General features: G+C 35.0%; 1 protein-coding gene across 6 annotated transcripts in view; it reads left to right on the forward strand.

Annotated features, from left to right (window-relative positions):
- Positions 1–24973, forward strand: part of SEMA3A (semaphorin 3A) — a 501460-nt gene that overhangs the window by 220648 nt on the left and 255839 nt on the right. For 2 of the 6 annotated variants that reach the window (XM_043871699.1, XM_043871696.1), the window contains one exon: positions 13394–13505. The exons of the other annotated variants lie outside the window; for them this stretch is intronic. The gene's annotated coding sequence lies outside the window, so the exon portion shown is untranslated. The remainder of the gene's footprint in view (positions 1–13393; positions 13506–24973) is intronic. 6 annotated transcript variants of the gene reach the window in all.

Raw genomic sequence — 24973 nt, forward strand, 5'->3', positions numbered from 1 at the left:
TTTCCATTTGTTAAAGTGTGTGATTGACATCATTTATTTTTAATTATGCCAAATTTTAAAAGACCTATAAATTTATAATTTATACCCAACATTGTAGCTTCTTAAAGAAAACCCCTTCAACTTCCTCCACAAATAAAACGCATGTTTTCTTTTTCCCATGGATCATCCTTGAGATATCTACTCTCTCTGTAATCTTGTGCTTGACACTCTGAATAAACCCTGGCAGAGTTTTCACAAGCTTTTAGTCTACACTTCGTGAAGTACTTATCTGACCTGTAAGGCTGACAGAACATAAACAGGAAAAATAAGCACTAAATGTTTGTTATACATTGGGCTAGTACTAGTGAATTAAAATTTTGTTTAAATGTAAATGTTTCTTTTGCTTACATTCATTAAAAAGTCATTTTACCACCCATATACTTATAGATAAATTTATAGACTTAGCTATAGCCATGAGTATGGATATAGATTTCCTTAATTCTTCCTCTCATGGGAACTAATTTAATGCAGAAGAGTTACCATCTTTTAAAAAAGTTGACTGTATTTTATTGAATACGTACATTAGTATGATTATGTATTGAACATTATAGCAATCCTGAGAGGTGAGATGGCAATTATGTAAAAGGTATAATTGCTGTGGTTTCTTGATTGATATAAAGCAGCAGTGTGCTCAAAGTAGCATTAAAGCTAGAGATGTTAGTGTGCGAAGTCCTCACAGACAAGGCCAAAAACATATAACCTTGCTTCTATAGACATTGTTAGTTCAAAGGACTCTGGATATCTGTGAAAAGAGGAGCTTTCCTGTTAAAAAAAGATCACAATATTCAGTTTAAGGAATGACTGTGAGAGTAATAAGCAGTGTCAGTGCTATATCACTGTGCCCATTACAGTGTCTAGTGCATGCATGCCTGCTCAGTCACTAAGTCATGTTCGAGTCGTTGCAACCCTGTGGACGGTAGCCCTCCAGACTCCTCTGTCCATGGGATTCTCCAGGCACAAATGCTGGAGTGGGTTGCCATGCCCTCCTCCATGGGATCGTCCCAATCCAGGGGCTGAAACTGTGTCTCTTATGTCTCCTGCATTGACAAGCAGGATCTTTACTACTAACCGCTTGGGAAACCCACAGTGCCTAGTACAGATTATTTATTAAGCAAACGTGAGTATTATTATGGTGGAGAGAGTTATATTTTATTTATATTGTTCTCCCATAAAGCTCTCAAAGGTTTATAAGTTTCAGTCATTCTCATATCATCTTATTCATTCATTCAAGTTTATTCATAAACTTGTTAACTCAACATGTATTTATTGACTAACAACTAAATATTAGGCCCCATCCTACTTGTAAATATGATGAGATATAGAATGTCTTTGAACAAAATTCAGGCAGATGATGACATAGATCATCAAGCACTCTTGCTGTTACTGGTATCCTCAGTGGCCCCTGCCTTAGATCACTGCCTTTCCACCAGAAAGAGCAGGAGGCCTTGCCCTAGATTTATGGCACAGTATACTTCTAACTGTTCTGCTTCCTATTTTACTGGGCTAATCTCCCAGTTCTTTGGCTTACATCTTTTTTTAATGTCTTCTCCTAACTAAACTAACTAATTTATAGCATCTGCATCTCTCCTGAGTAACATTTGATCTTAGCAAGGAAAGATTCTACTTCTTTCTCAGTACCATAAATATTCCTGTTTTCTTTTCTAAAATAAGTACCTAGGATTTATCGTAGGATAATTAAATAATAGTCTATTTCCATTCTCTTTTTTCTCAACAGCATATTCAGGTCACACTTTCCCCAGACCTTTCACCAGATGCTTCCCCACCCCTCCCAACAACATACATACACAGATATATATATATATAACTTAAATATGTTTCACCTGAGACAACAGTCTTGAAAGGCTTTAGAGAAGCAATTTCTGTTCTCAGAATAAATGAGGTAGTGTAGAAAATTTACTCATCTCCTTGGTGGTAATTTATCCTGGTGTTGGTAGCCACATGAAGGAGATAAGAAATAAGCTGATTCAAAAAATTATACAAGTTACATAGAATTAATTGGAATATAGCATTCTGTATAACCTATCTTCTGTGGTACAAACTGAGTACAAAAAGTTGTTGATAATCATCACTGATTAGTTAAAAATACAATGTAGATTTTTAAGTGTTCAAATGCTTTATTTTAATCTTCTTAGAGAAACTAATTTATATGAAATGTGTAGAATTCTAATATCATGATATTGAAGTTATTTAAACATACTGGTCTCTAAAATGTCAGATCATCATAAGATACCCTATTTCTTTGCCAGAACTTTATTTTCTGGTCATAAAAACCAATTTTGTGCAACGAGGGAAATATAACAGATGGCAAAGCCACAGCTCAGAAAAGAAAAAAAAAATCATCCCTTCTAGGTTAGATAATACCCAGAGTTTTGCCTTTGGAGTAAGTCTAGTTTCCTATAGCAATACCTTAAAGAGAAGAATGAGGTTTTGTGGTTGGAATTTATGACTGGAAGTGAGGAATCCTAGTTTGTAATTTTGGTTGCACCATTTATTCATTGTCTCTTGGAATAGTAAAGTAGCACTGATTAATAAATAATATTGACAGACTGTTTCTAGGGCTCTGTGAAACCACACAAGGCAAGTGTTCATTGTCACCAGAAGTATTTAAAATATTACTATTCAAATATCAGGTGGTAAGAAAAATGAAACAGAAGAGATTATTTTTACCAGCCTCAAAATATGTAAAATCCTACAGAAACTGAGTAGATTGTTGTTTTGGGTTTTTGGTTTTTGTTTTTTTTTTTAAGAATTATATTGAAAAGGGTAGAATTATCTTCTCAAAATACAGAATATTTTTAGATTTCAATGTCACATTTTCTCTTTCCTCTGAACTCTTACACTATGAAAAAGAGTTCCTCAAGAGTTCAGTGGAGATCTCACATCCATCTGTGAATATACATTGTACATAGGAAGTGAAGTGAATTTGATAAACGAGTCCCAGCTAAGCAAGGGCAACATCTGAGCTTTGGAAATAGGAGCTTATAACTAGACTACTAGTTCTTAAGTAAACCTGAAGTTCTTATCCATCCACTGATCCCCAAGGAAGGAACAAACTAAGTAAATGAAGTGCTGGATACAAGTCTACATGATGAAGGAGGTGGAACCCACCATACTCTGATGCTACAGAAGAAAGTGCTGTCAGATGAAAGGCAGAGGATGAGGCTTTGAACACAAAGAGTTGATTTCAGCACTTCAAAGTAAGATGTGGTTCTCTCTTATAGTAGATAAAGTATGAGCCTTTGCAATAGGTTTTTAATTATCACAGGAAAGGTATGAACGTAAGACGTGAAATACCATTCTATTTAATACGTCTAAAACAGGACAAGAAATTTTCATCATCTTTTTTTCTGATTTTGGTCCACATGCTTTTCTTTCACTGGTTTATTAAGTTGTTTGAATCATGACATTTATTCTATCCAAACCATACTCCTTACATTTATGAATGTAAACACACCAATTTTGCCATAATTAAGCACTGGCAAAAATTAGGGTCTTTATAAAATTTTGTTTCAAGTCTTTTTTGCTTTTCATTTTCATTTATGGAGAGCCAGTGCATACACTGCTGATGAATCAGATCAGGGAAAATCACAGCAGGCCCTATCTAATTTCTGTTGGGAGGCCCTAGCCAGTCCCTGTGAGGATTTCTGTTTCAGAATAGGCACACATTCTTGCCCTAAAACAAATGACTTGAGTGTTATGCCAGTGCCCACATGTGTATATATCTTAATACTTTAAATGTTACCTGATTATACTGCATAAAAGTCTAAACATATACTGAGGAAAATTAAAGAGAATTGAAGTCTATATTTCAGAATATATTATAGCAGGGCCCATTTTCCTAATGTCCTGGGGGTAAGGACGTTAAGTTTTAAAACAGGTAGCATGGCAAACCTGTTTACAGTAGATTTGAACTGCAGATGGGTTACTTGTTACAACTTCAAAGAACTCCAGTAGAGGCTAAAATAAAATTTTAGAAAATTAAAGTGCCCAGTCTGCTTTTGATGAGTGTTTGACATTTATTACTTCCTTTGGCTTTTTTTCCTTAAAAAATCTTGTGTGATTTAGGAGGACCAATCCTCTAGCTGCCATAGAGTCAGAAATTGTTAGTCAGAAAAGGATATTCCCTTGTTATCATGTGACTCATGGAAAACTGTGGAGACACTCTCTTCTCCCAAATGATTTTTGACAGTTTTTTAAATATCCCTTTCATCTATCTTAGTGCTCTATGTCTAGACTACCTATGCCATGGGAAAGCTCTGAGAAAAATACAGGAGAACAGGAATATAAATATATCACCTGTTTCAATTTCAATTTCTCCAGCATCTATTCCTGCTTCCCCAGTGAAGAGAAAAGTTGTCAGCTAGGCAAACTGGGTGGTACGGCCTTGCCAATCACAACTCAAGGAGTTTCCATTCAGGGAGAAAAGTCATTATAGGGTTCAGAATATTTTTATTTATGTCTCATAAACAAGTTTAAAAATATCACCAAAAAAGGATGTTAACCATATGCTGTTTCACAGTTTGTGACTAAAGGGGATAAAGTTACCAAACTTTCCTCCAGCCCTTTGAACTTGAGAGCCAGAGTGCATTTTCCATTCCATTGTACAATGTGCTAAACAGTAACCCCTTCAGTGCTGCTCTCCAATGTTTGGTAAGCTCCCTTTGTTCAGCAAACCCAGTACCTCTTCTCATCATTTTTATTATTGTAGTTAACTAGAGGACTTCCAAACAGATGCTTACATTCACTAGGCTTTTGTTTTCCTTATTTGCCTTAAAAAATACTTTTAGACAAAATCATGATGGAAGATCATAGGTTAAAAAAATATCCAAAGAATCCCTAGGCCTCAGAGCAGTGACCCCTTATAATGAATTTTAACAGGATTTTAAGAATATATTTCATCATTCAATACTAAAAGAGTTAAAGATAAATAATCACTTTCAGATACTGATAATAACTTTTTGTATTGTTTAATATGACCTATAGTGTAGCCACATGAAATAACTTCATTTCACAAATCCATATAGTATTCTCATGCATGTGTGAGTACTAAGATGCTTCAGCTGTGTCTGACTCTTTGCAACCCTATAGACTATAACCTGTCAGGCTCCTCTGTTCCAGGGATTCTCCAGGCAAGAAAACTGGAGTGGGTTGCCGTTTATTAAGTCCTAAATATGACAAAGCAGTATGCTTCAAGTTAACCTTAACGTCACTTCTTGTAAAAGAAAGTCATTTTGAAAAAAAAAAAGAAAGTCATCTTGTCGCTTTTTCTCTACATTGTGTATATGTGTACATGTGCTGCACTTAGTCGCTCAGTCGTGTCTGACTCTTTGTGACCCCATGGACTGTAGTCTGTCAGGTTCCTTTGCCCACAAGGTTCTCCAAGCAAGAACACTGGAGTGGGTCGCCATGCCCTCCTCCAGGGGATCTTCCCAACCTAGGACTCAAACCCAGGTCTCCCGCATTGCAGGCAGATTCTTTCCCAGCTGAGCCACCAGGGAAACCCAAGAATGCTGGGGTGGTGGCCTATCCCTTCTTTAGGGGATCTTCCCTACCCAGGAATCAAACTGGGGTCTCCTGTACTGCAGGCTGAGTCTTTACTGGTTGAGCTACCAGGGAAACCCATATATGTACATGTATTTATACAAATAAAGGGACTGCCCGTGCACAAAAGCAACTATACAAAGACTCAAGTCTGGATGTGATGTTGCCTTCATCATGTCATCTTTCTCACCCCCATCACCCATAATATGTTCTAAAAACTCTAAATGCTAATTGCATGGTGAATTTTATTCTTTTGCTTTGGGAAAATATTATAAATCTCTAGATACTCAATAAAGTTGAATAAAAAGTGACAGAAACAGAATGGGTTCATCTGTCATCACAATGAAAGAAGACATTACAATTTGAAGTCTTGCCCAGATGGCGATTGTCCAAAGGATCAGAAAACATCAGTACAGTGTTGCAGAATTTTTCTGTTCTTATTTTTGGAAGTGATTTTGGTTTAGCTGCTGACCTCTATGCCATCTTTATTTTTCTCATTATCAGTAACAGTTCTAATGAGACTGATGATGAATGTGATCTCAGAATAAAATCATAGAAGTTTGGTAAACAATAGAAATAATACAAGGACACAGGAGAGATAAACCTCTGAAGTCCTCTAGGTTAGACCAAAGAGAAGGGAGAATGTAGACTCCAGAGTTATTCACCAAAGACTACAAATTTGAATATTTCTTCAGGTTTCAAGTTTCAGCAGAGTTTCTGTGGTGTAGCAGATGTGTCCCCATGTATTTCTAGATGGAATTCTAGAATCTTGATAAGAGGGTCAAGGCTCAGTGTGGAAAGAGCCTGGCCTTGAGAGTATGTTGCCTTTGACTGCAGATAGCCTGAATGGAAAACCTAGGTGGAGCCAGGAACAAATTTATCAAAATCTCACTTCTTTACACCTCAGTGTAGTCACCTGTAACCATCAGGTAAGAATAGCAACCATATGGAATGTTTGTGACAAGATAATGTTTCTGCAGCTATTAAAAGAATATCTTTATTATGATCACTGTTCAAAAGTATTCATTGTTATTTCTATTTGTTATATTGTTTTTCAACTTTGAGCCAAGACCTGCTCAGGCAGGATTCTTAATGTTCCCGGGTTCTTCACTCCATTATGGTTATCTATTTTCAAGTTAAAATTTTGAAATCTCATCTTAATTCTGTCTTTCACTCAGACTTTGTCTCCAGCAGTCAAAAATGGAATTTGACAAGACACACAAGCTTCTAGGACTCACCAACTTTTACTCCACTAAAATTTGAAGAAGGTGATTAGGAATAGTGCTATCATGAACCTCATAAATGTCCTTGGTATACATATGTAGGCCCACAGATATACCAAACTGTTGATAGTAACAGGCAAAACAGATAAAACTGGTCCATAATGATAAAAGCCTAATTAAGTAATTGCATGTTGAGATGTGTGGGTAGTGATGGGGAGGGAGCAGAAGGTGAACTTCTGGGATATTGGTGATCATGTGGTGATGGTTACATGGTATGTAGAGGCTAGTCACCTGGCACTTAAAATGTGTGCACTTTACAATTGTCAAAGTAAAATAAAAATGACAGCTACATGCAAAAGAATGAAATTAGAAAACTACCTAATGCCATATGCAAAGAGAAAATCAAAATGTATTAAAGACCTAAATGTAAGACCAGAAACTGTTAAATTCTTAGAGGAAAACATAGGCAGAACACTTGATGACATAAATCAAAGCAAGATCGTCTATGATCCACCTCCTAGAGTAATGGAAATAACAAAAATAAACAAGTGGACCTAATTAAACTTAAAAGCTTTTGCACAGAAAAGGAACTACAAACAAGGTGAAAAGACAACCCTCAGAATGTGAGAAAATGATAGCAAATGAAATGACTGACAAAGGATTAATTTCCAAAATACCCAAGCAGCTCATACAACTTAATACCATAAAAGCAAACAACCCAATCAAAAAGTGTGAAGGGGACCTGAAGAGGCATTTCTCCAAAGAAGACATGCAGATGGCTAACAAGCACATGAAAAGATGCTCAACATTGCTCATCATTAGAGAAATGCAAATCAAAACTACAATGAGATACCACCTCACACCAGTCAGAATGGCCATCATCAAAAAGTCTACAAACAATAAATGTTGAATAGGGTGTGGAAAGAAGGGGAAACGCTTACATTTCTAGTAGGCATGTAAACTGACACAGCCACTATGGAAGACGGTAAGGAGATTCCTTAAAAAACTAGGAATAAAACCACCATATGACCCAGCAATACCACTCCTAGGCATATGCCCTGGGGAAAGCAAAATTGAAAAAGACAAATGTACCCCAATGTTCACTGCAGCACTATTTACTATAGCTAAAACAGAAAAAACCTAGATGCCCATCAATAGATGAATGGATAAAGAAGCTGTGGTACATATATACAATGGGATACTACTCAGCCATAAAAAAGGAATGCTTTTGAATCCTCTCTAATAAGATGGATGAACCTAGAGCCTATTATACAGAGTGAAGTAAGTCAGAAAGAGAAAGATAAATATCATACATACTGACACACGTATATGCAATCTAAAGAGGGCACTGATGAATTTATTTTCACAGCAGCAAAGGAGAAACAGGCATAGAGAACAGACCTGTGGACACAAGGGGAGGAGGGGAGGGAGAAGGGGAGATGTAAAGAGAGAGGAATACAGAAATTTACAATATCGTGTGCAAAACAGAGAGCCAATGGGAATTTGCTAGATGACTCGGGGAACTCAAACAGGGGCTCTGTGACAGGCTGAAGGGTGGGATGGGAAGGGAAATGGGACAGAGGTCTGGGAGGGAGGGAACATGGGTGTACCTGTGGCTGATTCATGTTGATGTATGACAGAAAACCACAAAATTCTGTAAAGCAATTATCCTTCAATTTAAAAATATTTTTTTAAAAGAGGAAATGGGGGGGGGGAATGTCTGAAGAAAAGATACCTAGAAGTAACGATTTTCATGAATTTCATGTTATTTAAAATTTATGTTGGAGTGTTATGGTTCATTGTCCTCTGACTTCAATTCTCAAAGAAATATTTAAACCATAGCACCTCAACTCTTAGGTAAAAGCCCTTCTAATTTTAGACTATGTATTCAACTCTATCTCCCTTCATTTTTCTTCCTACTTAGTTTCACTGACCTCCAAATCATTGCTTGTTTTTTGCTGAACTTCAGCACCTGACTCAAGTGATTTTTCCTTACCCATGTATTATTGCTTCCTTACGCAGAGTTAGACATGATTGAGCGACCTTCACTTTCACTTTCTAGGCAAATTCAGTGTCTTCAGTTTTTGCTGAGCTGACAATTTGCCATTTCATTTCCTTGGTCTCGTCTCTGTTTAACTCAACTTCAGTGACTAAATTTGATAGTCACATCTGCACCTTGTCATCACATTGAGGGGTTTGGAATTAAAAGATTGAGACAACTCAATCTGTCACAGCCTCCTTCCTTTGGCACTCTCTTTCCTGGTAAAGGAGATTAGTTCTTCATCTCATCCAAACATCCAATAGCCTGATGTTTCTATTTCCTCAACTGGTACTATTTTTCATTTCTTTATAATCTTACAAGTTTAGTTTATATTTCACTATCAGGATAATATCTCACTTCTCCAGGCCAGTTGAACTTCTTAGCACCTTTCTGCTAAACCCCAGTGTTAGATCATTTGAATAACCTGTCATCTTCATACTTCCACCAGAACTGCTAGAGAAAAATAACAAAACAGTGAAATTTAGTAACAGCACACATTCATGATGACAAGCATCAATCAGGCCCTGATATTGCCCAGTGTTTCTTAGTTTTCCTCATCAACTCTCCACAGTTTTCCACAGCAATCATGTCAAGATTTATTTATCTTCCTCACATACAGCCTTTCCCTTCCTCCATCCCATCCTCTGAGAGATAACTTAGCCACCAAAACAGTAATGGAGAAGATAACCATCAAATGAGAACTATCCCAACTTTTGCTAGCTGATAAATGTAGCTGTCTCACTGCTTATAATTTTATTATGCCCTCTCAATACAGTGGATGTTTTCTTCGTTCTATTCAATGTGTGTTCTGGACCTCATTCTCTATTTCCTTCTTGGAGCTTTCACTCTATCTTATATTGCTTCAATCCAGTAACTTCAACTCTTGCTTCTTTACTAGACAATTCTTACTTCTTTACTGGATAATTCTTATCATGATTTTATAATAAGATGTCTTTCACCTACAGCTTGTCTCTTCCCACACCCCTCTCTAGCTGCTACTCTCTTTTTTCTTTCCTTCCTTTCACAGATAAATATCCAAATCTATGTAGATATATACATGTATTAATATGTAAAACACATATAATACATACATGTATAACAATACATTACATACCTATATGTAACCATAGTGTATAATATACACACATGCATATATAACACATAAATTGCATGTATATATCTATTCTACATATTTAATCACTACCAAGCTGATCTCATTAAAGTTGAAAATAAGTGATGACTTATCAAACAGACAGTGCAAATATTATCATAGATTTTGTCTTTTGGACTTTCTTTCCACTGGATTAGAAACTCTGGGGGTGTGCTGGGGCTAAATCTGACTTGCTCCAATTTTAGCAAGTTCTCCACACACCCTCCAGGAAATATTTGTTGTGTGACTTAATTCATATTATCAAAAGTCATATAATATTTTTTATCAGAACTTGCATTCAGCAAAACATTGACCTCTGTAGAAAGAATGATTTTGTTACTTAAGCACAAAGGAAATGCTTTCTAAAGCTTTCAGAGTTGGGCTCTCTTATTCAACTTTAAGTTTACGCTTTTAACATTTTAAATTGATGAGTTTATAGAATGCAATTTCTGTTCATGAATAGGAGAGTAAAATAATGTATTTTATATTATATCATTCAATGTATCTTGATTCTTCACTGTAGAACAGACACTCAATTTTTGTATGTAATCCTGAATTACCCTATAAGTGAGAACTTGTTTTTCTAATGTATATGTACAGGGAAGTTTGATTTTCATAGATGATAACTATTCTTTGAGGATTACAGAAACATCTTAGTAAGCAATAATAGTTCTGACAGGTTTGTAACTTATGAAGGAGACTTTCAACAACAGATCTTACATGTATAGTCCATTTTGTTGTATATGCTGCAGCAGATTCAATATCACATCTGGAAAGAAAATCTCATTCTTCCTGTGTTATTTTGTGGTTTGCCTTTTTAGGAAATTAGTATTCTTCTATTTGAGTATGAATGGCTTTTCCATCTTTAATCTTTCATAAATGATTATCAACCCTATTCTTCATGGCTATTAAATTATGTGATACTACATTTTAACAGCATCTCGGAATCACTGCCTACCTGGTAACAGTCAAGTGGTCTAAGACTGATCTTGTTCTTGATCAACACCTACCAACATCTCTCCAGAGAAAAATAACATTCAGGGAAGAGGACTGTTTTGAGCATTTGCTTTCCATTCACTCTAGCACATACTCAAGAAAAGTATTTTTTTATTGATCTGCATATTCAAAAATTTGTATATCATTTTGTCTCTGATTCATTTTTCTTGAATTGTAGAATATTATTTTTAAAAACCATATTATTCTTATAGTTCTTTTATTGTAAGAATGTGTGATATCAAATTTCTCAGGACCCTAAAAGTAAATTTCTCTAGTCTTCCATACCAGGAATAGGTATATGAAATGTTCTCTGCAACTGGTTTGTTTGGTTTTTGTGCACCTGGAATTACATGCTTGATTTTACTAAGCCTCTTATCAAAGTAGAGCAGCTGCTTAGAGTGGGAGAAAAAAGGTCTGTGTTCTCTTGTTGTTCTAGGTTAGTCTGAAGAGACCTCCTAATAATCATGAGAATCCTGTAGATTTCAGGTCAGTTCAGTTCAGTTGCTCAGTCGTGTCCGACTCTTTACAACCCCATGAATCATAGCACTCCAGGCCTCCCTGTCCATCACCAACTCCTGGAGTCTACCCAAACCCATGTCCATCAAGTTGGTGATGCCATCCAGTGATCTCATTCTCTGTCGTCCCCTTCTCCTCCTGCCCCCAATCCTTCCCAGCATCAGGGTCTTTTCAAATGAGTCAACTCTTCACATGAGGTGGCCAAAGTATTGGAGTTTCAGTTTCAGCATCAGTCGTTCCAATGAACACCCAGGACTGATATCCTTTAGGATGGACTGGTTGGATCTCCTTGCAGTCCAAGGGACTCTCAAGAGTCTTCTCCAACACCACAGGTCAAAAGCATCAATTTTTCGGTGCTCAGCTTTCTTCATAGTCCAACTCTCACATCCATACATGACCACTGGAAAAACCATAGCCTTGACTAGACAGACCTTTGTTGGCAAAGTAATGTCTCTGCTTTTAAATATGCTGTCTAGGTAGGTCATAACATTTCTTCCAAGGAGTAACTGTCTTTTAATTTCATGGCTGCGATCACCATCTGCAGTGATTTTGGAACCCAAAAAATTAAGTCAGCCACTGTTTCCACTGTTTCCCCATCTATTTCCCATGAAGTGATGGGACCAGATGCCATGATCTTAGTTTTCTGAATGTTGAGCTTTAAGCTTGTAGATTTAGTGACCAGGAAATCCTAACAGTTGATCTGAAGATGAAACAACTTTTGTTGCTCAGGGGAAGCCCAGTGTGTGGTGAAGCTAGATGAGTCATGTAATAATACGTTCTGTGTAAAGAGTACTGGGTCAGTCACTAGACATGGAGCATAGTTTCTGCAGGACCTCTGCTCCATGGGTAGCCTTTCAAGCTGTAAAGACATATAGTTCACTTGAGTCAGCCCTCTTGCTCAAAAATAGTCTGCCTGTCTTCACTTAAGCATAGATGTCATCACTACAGGATAAATGAGAATACAGTGCTTATCCTGGAGGCAGTTCTTCTGACCATGTGCACCGGCTTCAAGTCTTCCTGTCCACTTGGAAGCAGACTCTTCGCTCCCAATCATGTAAATCAGTCCTCCTGGCTTCTAACCTGCTGTTTCTCAGTCAGAAAGTCCACCGCAGATGGTCTCCTGATCATTTACCAAAGCATAGCACCTCAGATTAGCAAATGATACTTTTCATTTTAACCAATGTTCCTGAAAACCCAAAGCACTGCAACACCAATAGAATTAAGGGCAGCCAATTGCACAGAATTAAGAAACTAAGAGTGTTATTAAGGCTATACTTTGCTGAGTTTTGAAAAACACTGTTCTCGTTGCATAAATTATTTAAAAGGCATGGGTTATATTTAAACCTGAAATTTTTATGGTAAGAAAAGTCTTATAGGAAGAGTAAATTTTATGAATTTTATCACTACTGTCTCATCTCCATTTAATCCAAAATAATTAACTCTTCAGGAGGTTATGTACTTGCTGGACATGGACGTTTTTGCCAAACTGAACAGAAAGCAAAAGTAAAAATTAAATATTCCATAACTGACAAGAGTTGATTCTTAATAGGTTTTGTAGGGAATGATGAAATCAGAATAAAATACTGTAAGTCTGGAATTTTTCCTTCATCGTTTATTTTTTTAGATAACATATTGATAAAGGCAGCCACCTGAAGAAAGTTTCCACTGCTTAGGAAATAGTGGACTGTCAAGTTACATTGAATTGTGAAAACAGATTAAAATGAAAATGTAAAGTGCCAAGCTTGTTTTAGAGTTAAGAAAAAAAAACACACTGGCATATGGCCAAAATATTTGCCTCCCAAATGTCATCTTTAGAACGATTTTTTAAACCCACTGTGATTGCTTCTCCCTCCTCTCAACTCCCAGCAGGCTAAAGCAGACCTCATGTAAGTCCCACACAGATGTAGACAGAGAAACTGCTCATTATCAATCAACGAACACAAACAAGTTGAAGACTGCTCAGTTTCCCCTGTAAAAGGTAAAGAGTCTTAAAGCCCCCAAAGAGTTTATTATTCTGGTGCTAGGATCGTCAAAGTCATTTGACTTTGACTTGCACGGTAGCCACAGAGGTTAAATTGAGGTTAAGTTTCCCAAACAAAATGGAAGCAATTAAACAGTTAAATAATGTTGCTTTATTCTGTTTGTTTGTTTTTAACCCAGAGACCCCAAAATGTATAAAAATGTAAATTTTTGTATATTTTTAAGTAACAAAAATTATATATAAGAGATTGCCTTTTATGCTTTATTATATGCTTTCACATGTTATTTTTCCTCTAAAAACATCACACCAGAATAGTATTATAATTCCAACCAGTAACTGATTATAAGATATCTCTATTTGCAAGAGGATGTATAAGGACTTTTAAAGTTTATAAATTTTGATTAGGCAGGAAAAAAAATCAAGCTTCTTGAAATGGGATAATATTTTTGTTTGAGTATGGTCAGTTAGAAAGAAAACCGGTCACAGAGTTTAAAGACCTGGATGTGGCTGTTTTTCTTCCCTGAGAGCATTATGCAAGCATAACTTACTTTATCTTTTACAAAACATTTATATGTTTTTTATCTCACTTGAATTCTAAAATAACTTTATAAAGTAGAAGGACATTTGACAAATTATTAAAAATCAGTAAAAATAAAACTCATTATGTATGTGACTTGCCTAAGACCATATTTAGTAAGAGTTGGAGCTAGACACTAATTCACCACTAATTCCATATGTTGCATTACATCCATCCTGGAATCATGTCTCTTTAAGTATAGTGGAGTATTTTGTTTATCTCTAATTAAAAAAAAATATTTTGGTGGTATTCTTAAAGAATAACTTTTTAGCTCTGTAAATAATAGTTGACATACTATTTACTGAATCTGTATGTCTGAAAAAATATCTTAACCCACCACCATGGGGAATAGGAGACCTGAATGTGTTGACTGTATCTGCATATGTCAGCAAAAAGAAGTTAAAAACAATTTGGACTGTGACCAACACTTGTCCTTTTCTTACTAAAATCTTTTCCAGCTTGGTCTTAATTGCTATGCTGAGAACGAACACTCCCCTGCCATAATTTAGTCAAAAAGAGTTTCAGTAGTGGGGTTAATAAAAGAGGAAGGGTGGATTTGAAGAATGGCCCTTTCAGAGATTCTCTCGATCCTGGGCAATCTTTAGGTGCAGAAGCTGTAAGGTTGGGGCAGAACATGATCCCCTTGAGGAACCAGAGGCCTGGTATCCAACAAGGTATAGAGAAGCACTTTATTCCTCAGAAACAGGGAAGGGAAGAAATTGAGCTGCATGAAATATTGCACCGCTTTGCCAAGTGTAGACACACCCAGGTTTCCTGTTCCACATGAGGATAGAGCTTGGATCACAGATGTCCAGCCAAATGTGGCCTTGCTCTGACCCAGATCATGCCACCAGAGAAGGACCAGTCACTCTAAGGAGCAGTTCTTTCTTTGTTCCTTGAAGCCCTACACTCCCTTGTAGTGGGAACCTTGAGCTATTAAAAGGCTTTACAAAAATGTTTTGTTGTGTCTCCTAGATGGAATCCCTCCCAACACACAGAGTGTAATTAAAAAAAAAAAAAAGTGTAACTTTTTTAGGTGCTATGCGTAGAGAAAACCTTTTAGCACTAAAAACAATCATTGACATGCTGTTTATTGAATCATGTTTCTGAAAAAATATGTTAACTCTTAATAGATAACTGGGTGAAAGAATGCAGTTTTTACCTTTGGGCAGAATAAGTAGAGACAAATTTTAGAGGAATCTCAGTGTATATCTGCTGACTCCCAAGAAGGACAAGTATTTAGTTTATAGTAAAATATTTTCTTAACCACATGCTACAACTTCCCAGCAAAAAGCTATACTGTTCATAGTTCCCTTTTGTTGTCATGGAGTGTTTACTTGCTAGAGCATGCCACACGCATGCATGAATGATACACAAAGCATCGTGATTATGTGTCAGGATAGTGTCATCAAGAATTTGAAGTACTTTTAAATTTTCTTTTGGTAATTTTCTCTCCGGTAAAATATTAGCAGCCTTTTTAAGGGACAAGTTAGTATTTGAAGAGAAAGCGGAGGATTGGTGAGGGGGAAGAAAATGTATGTGAAAAGAAAACTAAGATTTACTGTATATCTTAAGTGTTAGTTTCGTCTGTCATTACCAGAAAAGAAACCACAAATTCCAGTTTCTATCTTGAAGTGATAAAGGCAGGTTGTATGTATGGTTATTTATCTGTCTATCAGCTATGGGATGCTGGGTGACAGAAGAATGACTGCTTTATTCTGCCTAACACAAAGCAGAAAGTAGTTCAGTGTATTATTTTTTTTTCAACTATAAAAGAGCCTAGTCAGTTTGTCCTAAAGTAATCCAGAACATAAATCTCACCTAAAAGCTTTTGAAGAAATAATTTAAGCTCAACATGTATTTTACCTTCTAAGCACTGCATGGATCAATAGCTGTGGTTCTTAAGGTCTTCTAAGCCTCACGCTGTCTGAGCAGCAGCACTCTCTTCTGAACGGCTAGCTGGTGGGAGTAGTTCTGGGGGTGGTGGTTGACGTGATCAAGAGTGTGGTTGCTCCTTGAATTTATTCAGTTTTTGGAGGCAGAATAGCTGATATCTTGCAGATATTTCCCTTCTATTCTTCCTCTTTTTATGGGCCAGTCAAAATGTTCTGTTGTATATTGGAAATTTTATCACTCTTTATTGACTTACCTCTTCTTAACTGAAGGGTTTTGTTATTGAAATTTATTTCAGTTAAAAATTGGATGACTTTTTCCAAATGCAGATGTTGGAAAAAACACCAACTTTTGGGTATCAGTTAACTCTAAAAACAGAAGGAGAGAGAGAGAGTTTAGTATTTTTTTATATTACTGCTTTTTCCATTTCCTAAAATATAAAATACAGTGGAGAGATACGGAGCAAATATGAATGTTGGTTTAACAGTGATGGTGGATATCAGAGTGAACACTATATGACATTTTTCTGAAAAGTTAAAATACTTATATTTAAAAATTTTTAAAGCTTCCCAAAACCTCAATGTGGAACCACTAGAGATTAAAACTAAGACAGTTAATTCATTTCTATATCTACGTTCAGAATTAATTATTTCAAAACTTGAGAATAAGTCTTTTTAGGTTTACTTTTTAAATAAATGTTCTCATTCTATTTTCTTGGTTTGTTTTACTTTCTGTAAATTTTTTTCATACATTTTACAGCTTGATATTTTAGTTTTTCTCTTCAGCATTCATAAATCACTAATTATTACCACTAAAAGCATTTCCAATATCAATAATTATACTTAAGAATCATGGTATACAATCATCATATTGTACTATATCATTTTACAGTAATGTCTTCTCCAATTATTAAGCATTTTTATTGTTTTCAACTATTTCTGCTGAAAAATAGCACTTTTGTAAGTAACTCATTTTAATAACTTCCTTACAACTAATTTTTAGTACTTAAATTACAGTGTCAAATACAGTACATAGAGTTCTTATACATATATACACATCAAGCCTTTTTCTAGGATGGTATTGTTTCTTTTGTAGGAAGAGTATGCTAGTGCTTACTTTAACCTGAAAAATATATACAGAATTTTGGATTTTTGTCAATTTAAGGGAAAATATATTAGCTCACTTTGATTGCTTTTCAATTTGCATATTAAATATCTATGTACATAATGTAGTCCTTTGAATTTCTCATTTTAGAGATAGCGTTTCTATAACTTAGGATGTTAGTAATGTATTAGTTATTTTATATATATATATATATATATATAACTAATCCTATGTTATATCTGTGAACAATAGTAAATTTGTATTTTGTTTTGGCATAAATAGTTTAAAATTTTATATCATCAAGTCACTGGGCTGAAATCAAGGTCAACAGTCCCATGCTTCTTCTAGAGGCTCTAGGAGAGAATCCATTCCTTGCCTTTTTCCATTTCTGGAGTTGTCTGCCTTGGCTCGTGGCCCTTTGTCCCATCTGTCTCTATCTCTCTCTTAAAAGGACACTTGTGATGGAATTTAGACCCTGCCTGGGGTAACACAGGAAATTTCATTTTAAGGGCCTTAGCTTAATCACACCTGCAAAACTTTTATACTTAAGGTAACAGATATGGGTTCCATAGACTGGGACCTATCATGTTTTGGTGGCCATTATTTGCTCTACTGCAATCCTATTTAAAAACATTTATAGTCTGATGCTAGGAGGGATTGGGGGCAGGAGGAGAAGCGGACGACAGAGGATGAGATGGCTGGATGGCATTACCGACTCGAAGGACATGAGTTTGAGTAAACTCCGGGAGTTGATGATGGACGGGGAGGCCTGGTGTGCTGCAATTCATGGGGTCGCAAAGAGTCGGACACGATTGAGCAACTGAACTGAACTGAACTGAACATGTTCACGTCTACCTTTTTTCAGTCCTCTTATAACTCTCTGTCTCTTGCTCCACATTTAGATCTGTTATGTCTAGACTAGCCTTGGTGTTTTTCTGATGATATTTGCAACAAATAATACTCTTTATTTTAGGACGCTGAATATCTAGTTCATTTAGGTGGAAAATGGTGATTTAAAGCACTTGAGACTATATATGTATGATATTTTAAAATTGTAGTCCATACTTACTGATTTTGATTAAAGCACTCATTATTTAGATGGATGATGCTGGAAGAAAATGTGGGTTCTCCTTATAAAATTATAGAAAAAATAACTATCCTACTACACTATATCATATATTAATATTTAGTTGGAGATGGTAGCTTTTTATTGGTGATGGAAACTCCAGTATTCTTGCTTGGGAAATCCCATTATCAGAGGAACCTGCTGGGCTACAGTCCATGGGGTCTCAAAAGAGTCAGATATGACTTAGGAACTAAACAACATTTTTTTAATGACTGCCATTTTTTTTAAAACACAATAGTTTTTACCTAAACGCAGTGATTGTGTGTAAAACTCTGTCTTTTATGAAAGCAACTTCATCCAAAGATGGCCTCCAAAAATAATTAAACTCAGTAATGTGATTTTGATTTTAAGTTGAACTCTTCAGATTTAGTGCCTCAGATCTCATTATGTTTCTCAAAATATGCAAAAAATATTCTAACCACAGTTGTTTTCCTTTTATGATCCAATTTTTAGACTGTAAAAAGAAATTGCTACCTATAAAATATAATTGGCATTGCATTTTTAGTCAGAAAGATAACCAGATGCTTTAAAAAAATGAAGTCATTATACAAGGTTCTCAAAACTTATTCTGTGAGTAATTGTTTCATCAAATAACAGTTCAGATATTTTTCTAAAATATTACTTGTTTTATATCTTCAATTTTTCTTCGATATTTGAGTATAAAATGAATATGCCACACGGCTACATAAAGAGGATTACTTATAAAGTGTTTAGTGGGTGCAATTGCCTATAGACAAACAAGTTAGTTTATCCACAAAGCAATTTTGCTCAAATATTTTAGATAAAATGTCTATTATTTCAAAAATTGAAAAATAATTTCTAGGCTAATTAAAATTTTGATTAAATAGATCCCTAATAAACTGTTAATATATTTTTTGTTTTCTCTACAGCACTCATGCTTAGCTTCACAGTTCTTGGAATCTTGCAAACTATTCTAAAATCTTTCGTTAAAATTGAAAAAAAATCATATTTTAGTATTACCATTATAGTACACTTTTCTTATAGTCTTAGAAAACATTCTTAATGTTTTTGACTGTGAAACATGACTTTAAATCATTCTTAGACTACATTCCTAGTGTTTTTGAATTTGAAACATGGCTTTAAATCATTGTAGTTTTCATAGATACAGTCAAACTAGGAAATGACAATATGTGCACTTTCGTAAATTAGTTTATATATGGAATGAAACACTTAAATTTTTCTAGGAAAAAGTAACATAGAAAAACTTTGCAATTCTATTTTACTTGTAAAAAATTATGCTTTTAATATTATGAGTGGTTATGAGTAACCTATTCATAAGCTACCACTCCCCCTTTCCCCAAATGAAGGGAGTTGAGGCCCCTGACTGAGATACATAGATATAAATTAAATGGAGGACAGAGTTCAAAGTGTTTAAGTTTGAAGTGTTTACTTATATGTATTTGATGCTACAGTTACTTGCTTTGAATAGTACACTGATGATGACAGTTTATCAGCAATGAGATATGGAGGTATTATTACAAAGTCAACCAGTTTAAAAATCACAAGATGCTAAGGTTGACTGCTATATTAACTACTGATATACTTACACAGATTGGCAAATAGATAAATGATCCATGGAAATAAAAAGATCTATATATCTAAAAATAGGTATATTGATATATATCAATAACTACTATAGTATAAGCCAAAATGATATGTATGTTACTGCTGTTGTCCAATCTGATAGCGTATTTTTAACCAAGCACAATTTATAGAGTTGTTAATTTTACTCCGTGTAATGTGACTAGTTGATTTTTACAAATTTTTCCTACAGAAGTAGTTATTGCATTTCAAATGCTCTTTTAAAATATACTTTAAAGCATTTATAGTGTTCAGATTTCTAATAATAATTTTAAATATATTAGAATGTTACACATTGGAACATTTTCCCTTATCAGGATACTATTAATATAAAGTAAAGATATAAGGTTTATTTTCTGTTTTATTTATTTTTATTGACATATAGTTGATGTTTAGAATATAGTTCATATTTATTGTAAAATATTGGCTCTATTCCCCATACTGTGCAATATGTCCTTGTAGCATATTTGTTTAATAGACAATAGTTTGTACCTCTTAAGCTTTTACTGCTATCTTGCCCCTCCTACCTTCCCTTTCCTCACCAGTATGTTCTTTATATCTATAAGTCTATGTCTTTTTGGTTATATTCAGTAGTTTGTTTTGTTAGATGCCACATATAAATGATAGCATACAGTATTTGTCTTTCTCTGTATGACTTACTCTCCATGTCCATCACGTTGTTACAAATGGTAAAATACCAATCCTTATTATGGCTGAGTAGTTTTCTGTTATATAAATATATCACATCTTCTTTATCCATTTGTTTATTGATGGAGACTCAGGTTTCTTCCATATCTTGACAATTGTAAACAATGTTGCTTATGAGCATTGAAATGTATGTATCTTTTTGAACTGGTGTTTCTGTTTTCTTCAGATATATACCCATACATACATACATATCCAGGAGTGAAATTACAAAATCTTAAGACAGTTTTATTTTTTAGTTTTTTTGAAACATCTGTACTAATTTCCACAGTGGTTGGACCAATATTCATTCCCACAAACAGTATACAAGGGTTCCATTTTATATACATCCTAGACAATATTTGTTAATTGTGTTCCTTTCTTTCTCTTGAAACATAGTTGAGTTACAACATTGTGTTAGTTTAGCTATACAGCAGAGAGATTCAGTTATACACACACACACACACACACATACACACATAGTGTGTGTGTACATATAATCTTAGATGGGCTTCCCAGATGGATCGGGGTTAAGAATCACCTCCAGTGCAGGAGATGTGGGTTCCATCCCTGGGTCAGAAAGATCCCCTGGGGAAGGAAATGGCAACCCACTCTAGTATTCTTGCCTGGAAAATCCCACGGAATATATTAGATCATTTGCCATTATATGTTTTTATAAGATATTGAATATAGTGTTGTATAATAAATCCTTATTGCTTATCTGTTTTATGCATAGTAGTTTTTATTTGATTTGAACTTCTCTAATAATTATCAATGTTGATCATCTTTTCCTGTGCCTGTTGGCCATCTGTATGTCTTTTTTGGAGAAAGAAAGAACTTCTACCTTTTGTCCTGGAGCGTGGGAAGTTTTGTGTGTGTTTTATGAGTGGAGTCTCTATTTCCCATAGCCCTCCTGAAAGTAAGACTTACAGGCCTTCAAAGCCAAATATTCAAAGGTTTTGTTTTCCCAGAGGAAGACCCCCAGGCTGGGAAGCCTTATGTGAGGCTTACACCCCTTACTCCTTGGGGAGAAAACTCCAGTTGTAATTATTTTGTGGATCACCTGTTTGTGGATCACCTACCTGGGAAATATGGGTCCTTTGTTTATATCTTTAGTTGTATAAGATCTTCTCTGATAAGCTTCAGTCTTTTTCATCCAAAGATGTTCTATAAATAGTTGTAATTTGAGTCTCCCTCCAAGAAAGAAGATGAACTCAGGCTCTTTCTACTCTGCCATCTTGGCTGATCTCTCTATTAGGTTTATTTTCAACTCAGTTATTGCTCCACTAAAAAATTTACTACACTGAACATCATTCCCTCTTACTTCTAACAAGTTCTTACTATTGAAGTAGTACATTGTTCCAGTATTTCATATTTTTCCAATATGAGTCACATTATTTTGGATGTCTTATTTTTCCATCAAAGAGGAAAATGATGCTTGCTTATTCTTCTCCAGAGTAGAGTTTAACAGGCTACACCTGTTAAACTAATGAAACCTTCCCCCACCAAATAAAAAGATGATAATTGACTCATCTTTTATCACATAGCAAGTTAAGAGTTATGAAAAGCTGGAGCCCTGATCTCTTGTCTTTTAGATCACACATACAGTAAGTAGTGGGCCAGTTTTAAACTCTTGTTACTTGATTGAAATCCATACTACTCAGTCTCTGATATAGCCTTGTTACTAGAATTTGTTGAAATTCTGATTGCCAGAAAGCATCGAACTTTAAGATCTTTCAATTCTGGAGGAATTGTACTAACATTCTTTGAACCATATTTGAATATGCAATTTGAAGATATAAGATCCTCAACTTGGGCTGTGCTTACTTTTAGCCATTATTTAATTTTCCTTAATCACAATGCAGATATATAAATAACATAAAAATTGAGATTTTAATAATATGGACATGGACTCTGGTAAAGAATCTGCCTGCCAAGCAGGACACACAACTTCAATCCCTGAGTCAGGAAGATCCTCTGGAGAAGGAAATGGCAACCCACTCTAGTATTCTTGCCTGGGAAATCCTACGGATAGAGGAGCCTGGCGGGCTACAGTCCATGGTCATGAAAGAATCAGACACAACTGAACACACACAGTGTATATACTTTAAATTATAATGTAGTTGTCTGTAAAATGTTTGTTCCTTTTCTCAGTAATCAGCTTTCAGAGAAACAAGCTCACTGATATCTGGCAAATCATTTCCTTCTTACTTCTAGAATTCTTGTTCCTGCTCTTACCTGTCTTCTTTGGTATAGATGTTTACTGTGACTACTACTGACTTGTAGTCAGGTTCACCTGAAAATGCAATCAACATCCCTCTGAGGCATTCTTCATCTACTATTCCCCCCAAAATAACCAATATGTCACCAAATCTGGCTCCCTCAGTATTGTCCATATAGCCTTGCTATTAGTCCCTCAAGTAGCCGGTGATACTACTGTCTTTTTTTTTAATGGATGAGTTTTCTGATAGCACTTCAATCAGCAATAATTCCCTCTCTCATCTCCATGGTCATAGAGTTGTTTTTTTTTAATTCTCTGAAACATGTTTCTATGAATTGATTATATGTGCATTTCATTGCCATTATTTTAATTACACTACCCATATTGACTAAAGGCACAGACTTTGGAACATTATAATCAAGAGAATCATGAAAAAAATAATAGTCAGCTATATTCCAGGTGAATGCCAAACTCCTTTTCTCAATCAAATTAATGTTATAGATGGAGAAATTCAGGTATTTTAGAAGAATGTGGCTATTCATTTTTAGGTAGTAGAGTATAATTTGTGATTGCAAAAGGAGCTATCAGAATTGCAGCAGCTTGCTGTTAATGACTATGTGACTGAAGGACACAAAAGTTAGATAGCGCCTCATCCAAAACTTTATTTCTTTTGCCCACTGACAAATATATAGTAAGCACATAATCAATACAGATACAGTGAATAGCTACAAGGGAGAGAAAGTTTAGGAAGTCTGGAGTTTTAAGTCCAAGCAAAGGAAAGAATAGTGGTGCATTTAAAATTGAAGGCAGAAGAGCATGAAAATTTAGAAGAAAGTTAATAAATTCTCATTTACTCAAATGAAGTTCAAGGTAACTTCAGGCTTGTTTTGTGTAATAAACAGAAGGCTGTTAGATGTGTGGCTTTAATGTTTAGATAATTTGAGAATCATCCTGTAACAGTGATATTTGAAGCTGTGGGAGAGAAGTCAATTAGTGAAGAATATGTATAGTGAAAAGGAATGCACTTTGAACTTGGGATCTAGAAAATGCATTTAGAGGACTTTGAATAAGCTGATAAAAGATCTTAAGATGAGGTAGTATAAAATATGATTTAAAGTAGTCATGCTGTTAATAAAGATAGCATACTCAACTATGTCATATGCCTCAGATTGTTGTTCAAGAATAAGGATCAGTAGATTTAATGATTAGTTCATTGTCGGCTAATCTTTGTAAGAATCATTTTAGTAAAATAGTTGGGGTCAAGAAGCTGGATACCATTTTGTTTAGAAACAAAAGGGAGGTGCAGAATTAAACAATTATATCTAACTACTCTTCTCCTCAAATTAACATAGCTTAATTGTGTTATTTGTCTTACTACAGTAACATAGATTCATGTAGGAATTTCAAGTAATAATGAAAAGCTTGAAGAAGGAAATAAAGAAAAAGGTGTCAAAGTCATGAAAAATTTCAAAAAATCAATCATTGATAATTTAGCAAACATTTATTCAAACTTGTGTGTAGTTACATACAAGACACACATATGTGATTGCATGTAATATTAGATATATACTCATATATATATGATTGAATGTAATATCCCAGTTTATAATATTTCATTCCATTCCATAATAGAGTAAAAATTTTGCCATATTGGGCATCACCTGGTAGCTAAGGTGGTAAAGAAGCTGTCTGCAATGTGGGAGACCTAGGTTCAATCCCTGAGTCAGGAAGATCCATGGGAGAAGGGAATGGCAACCCACTACAGTGTTCTTGCCTGGAGAATTCCATGGACAGAGGAACCTGCTGTGTTATGGTCCATGGAGTCACAAAGAATCAGACACGAATGAGTGACTAACACCCTTATACATTGCCATATTAATATAAAATACATTTAATGGATGTATGCTAGTCCACTATACTTGTATAAAATAAGTTACTTAACCAACTCATTATATACAGACAATAACATATATTTTTTTGCTCTTATCTAGTAACCACCTTAGAATAAATGGTAATAATGGCATTCCTGTTTTAAAGATTATACAATTTTAAATCACCTTCATATAGATTATTAAATGCTTCTCCAGAATGTTTTCATCATATTCCATTCTCAGCAAGTTGAAGTATTAATAGTTTTTCCATGTACCATATGTAGACAAAAATGATGGCAAAGCAGAGATGTTAACCGATATTAACTAGCATTTGTCTGTAATATAAAACAATTACTTTTGTTACTTGACCTTTTTTGTTTTTCCTTA

This window comes from Cervus elaphus, chromosome 18 (assembly GCF_910594005.1).
Source record: "Cervus elaphus chromosome 18, mCerEla1.1, whole genome shotgun sequence".
Taxonomy (NCBI): domain Eukaryota; kingdom Metazoa; phylum Chordata; class Mammalia; order Artiodactyla; family Cervidae; genus Cervus; species Cervus elaphus.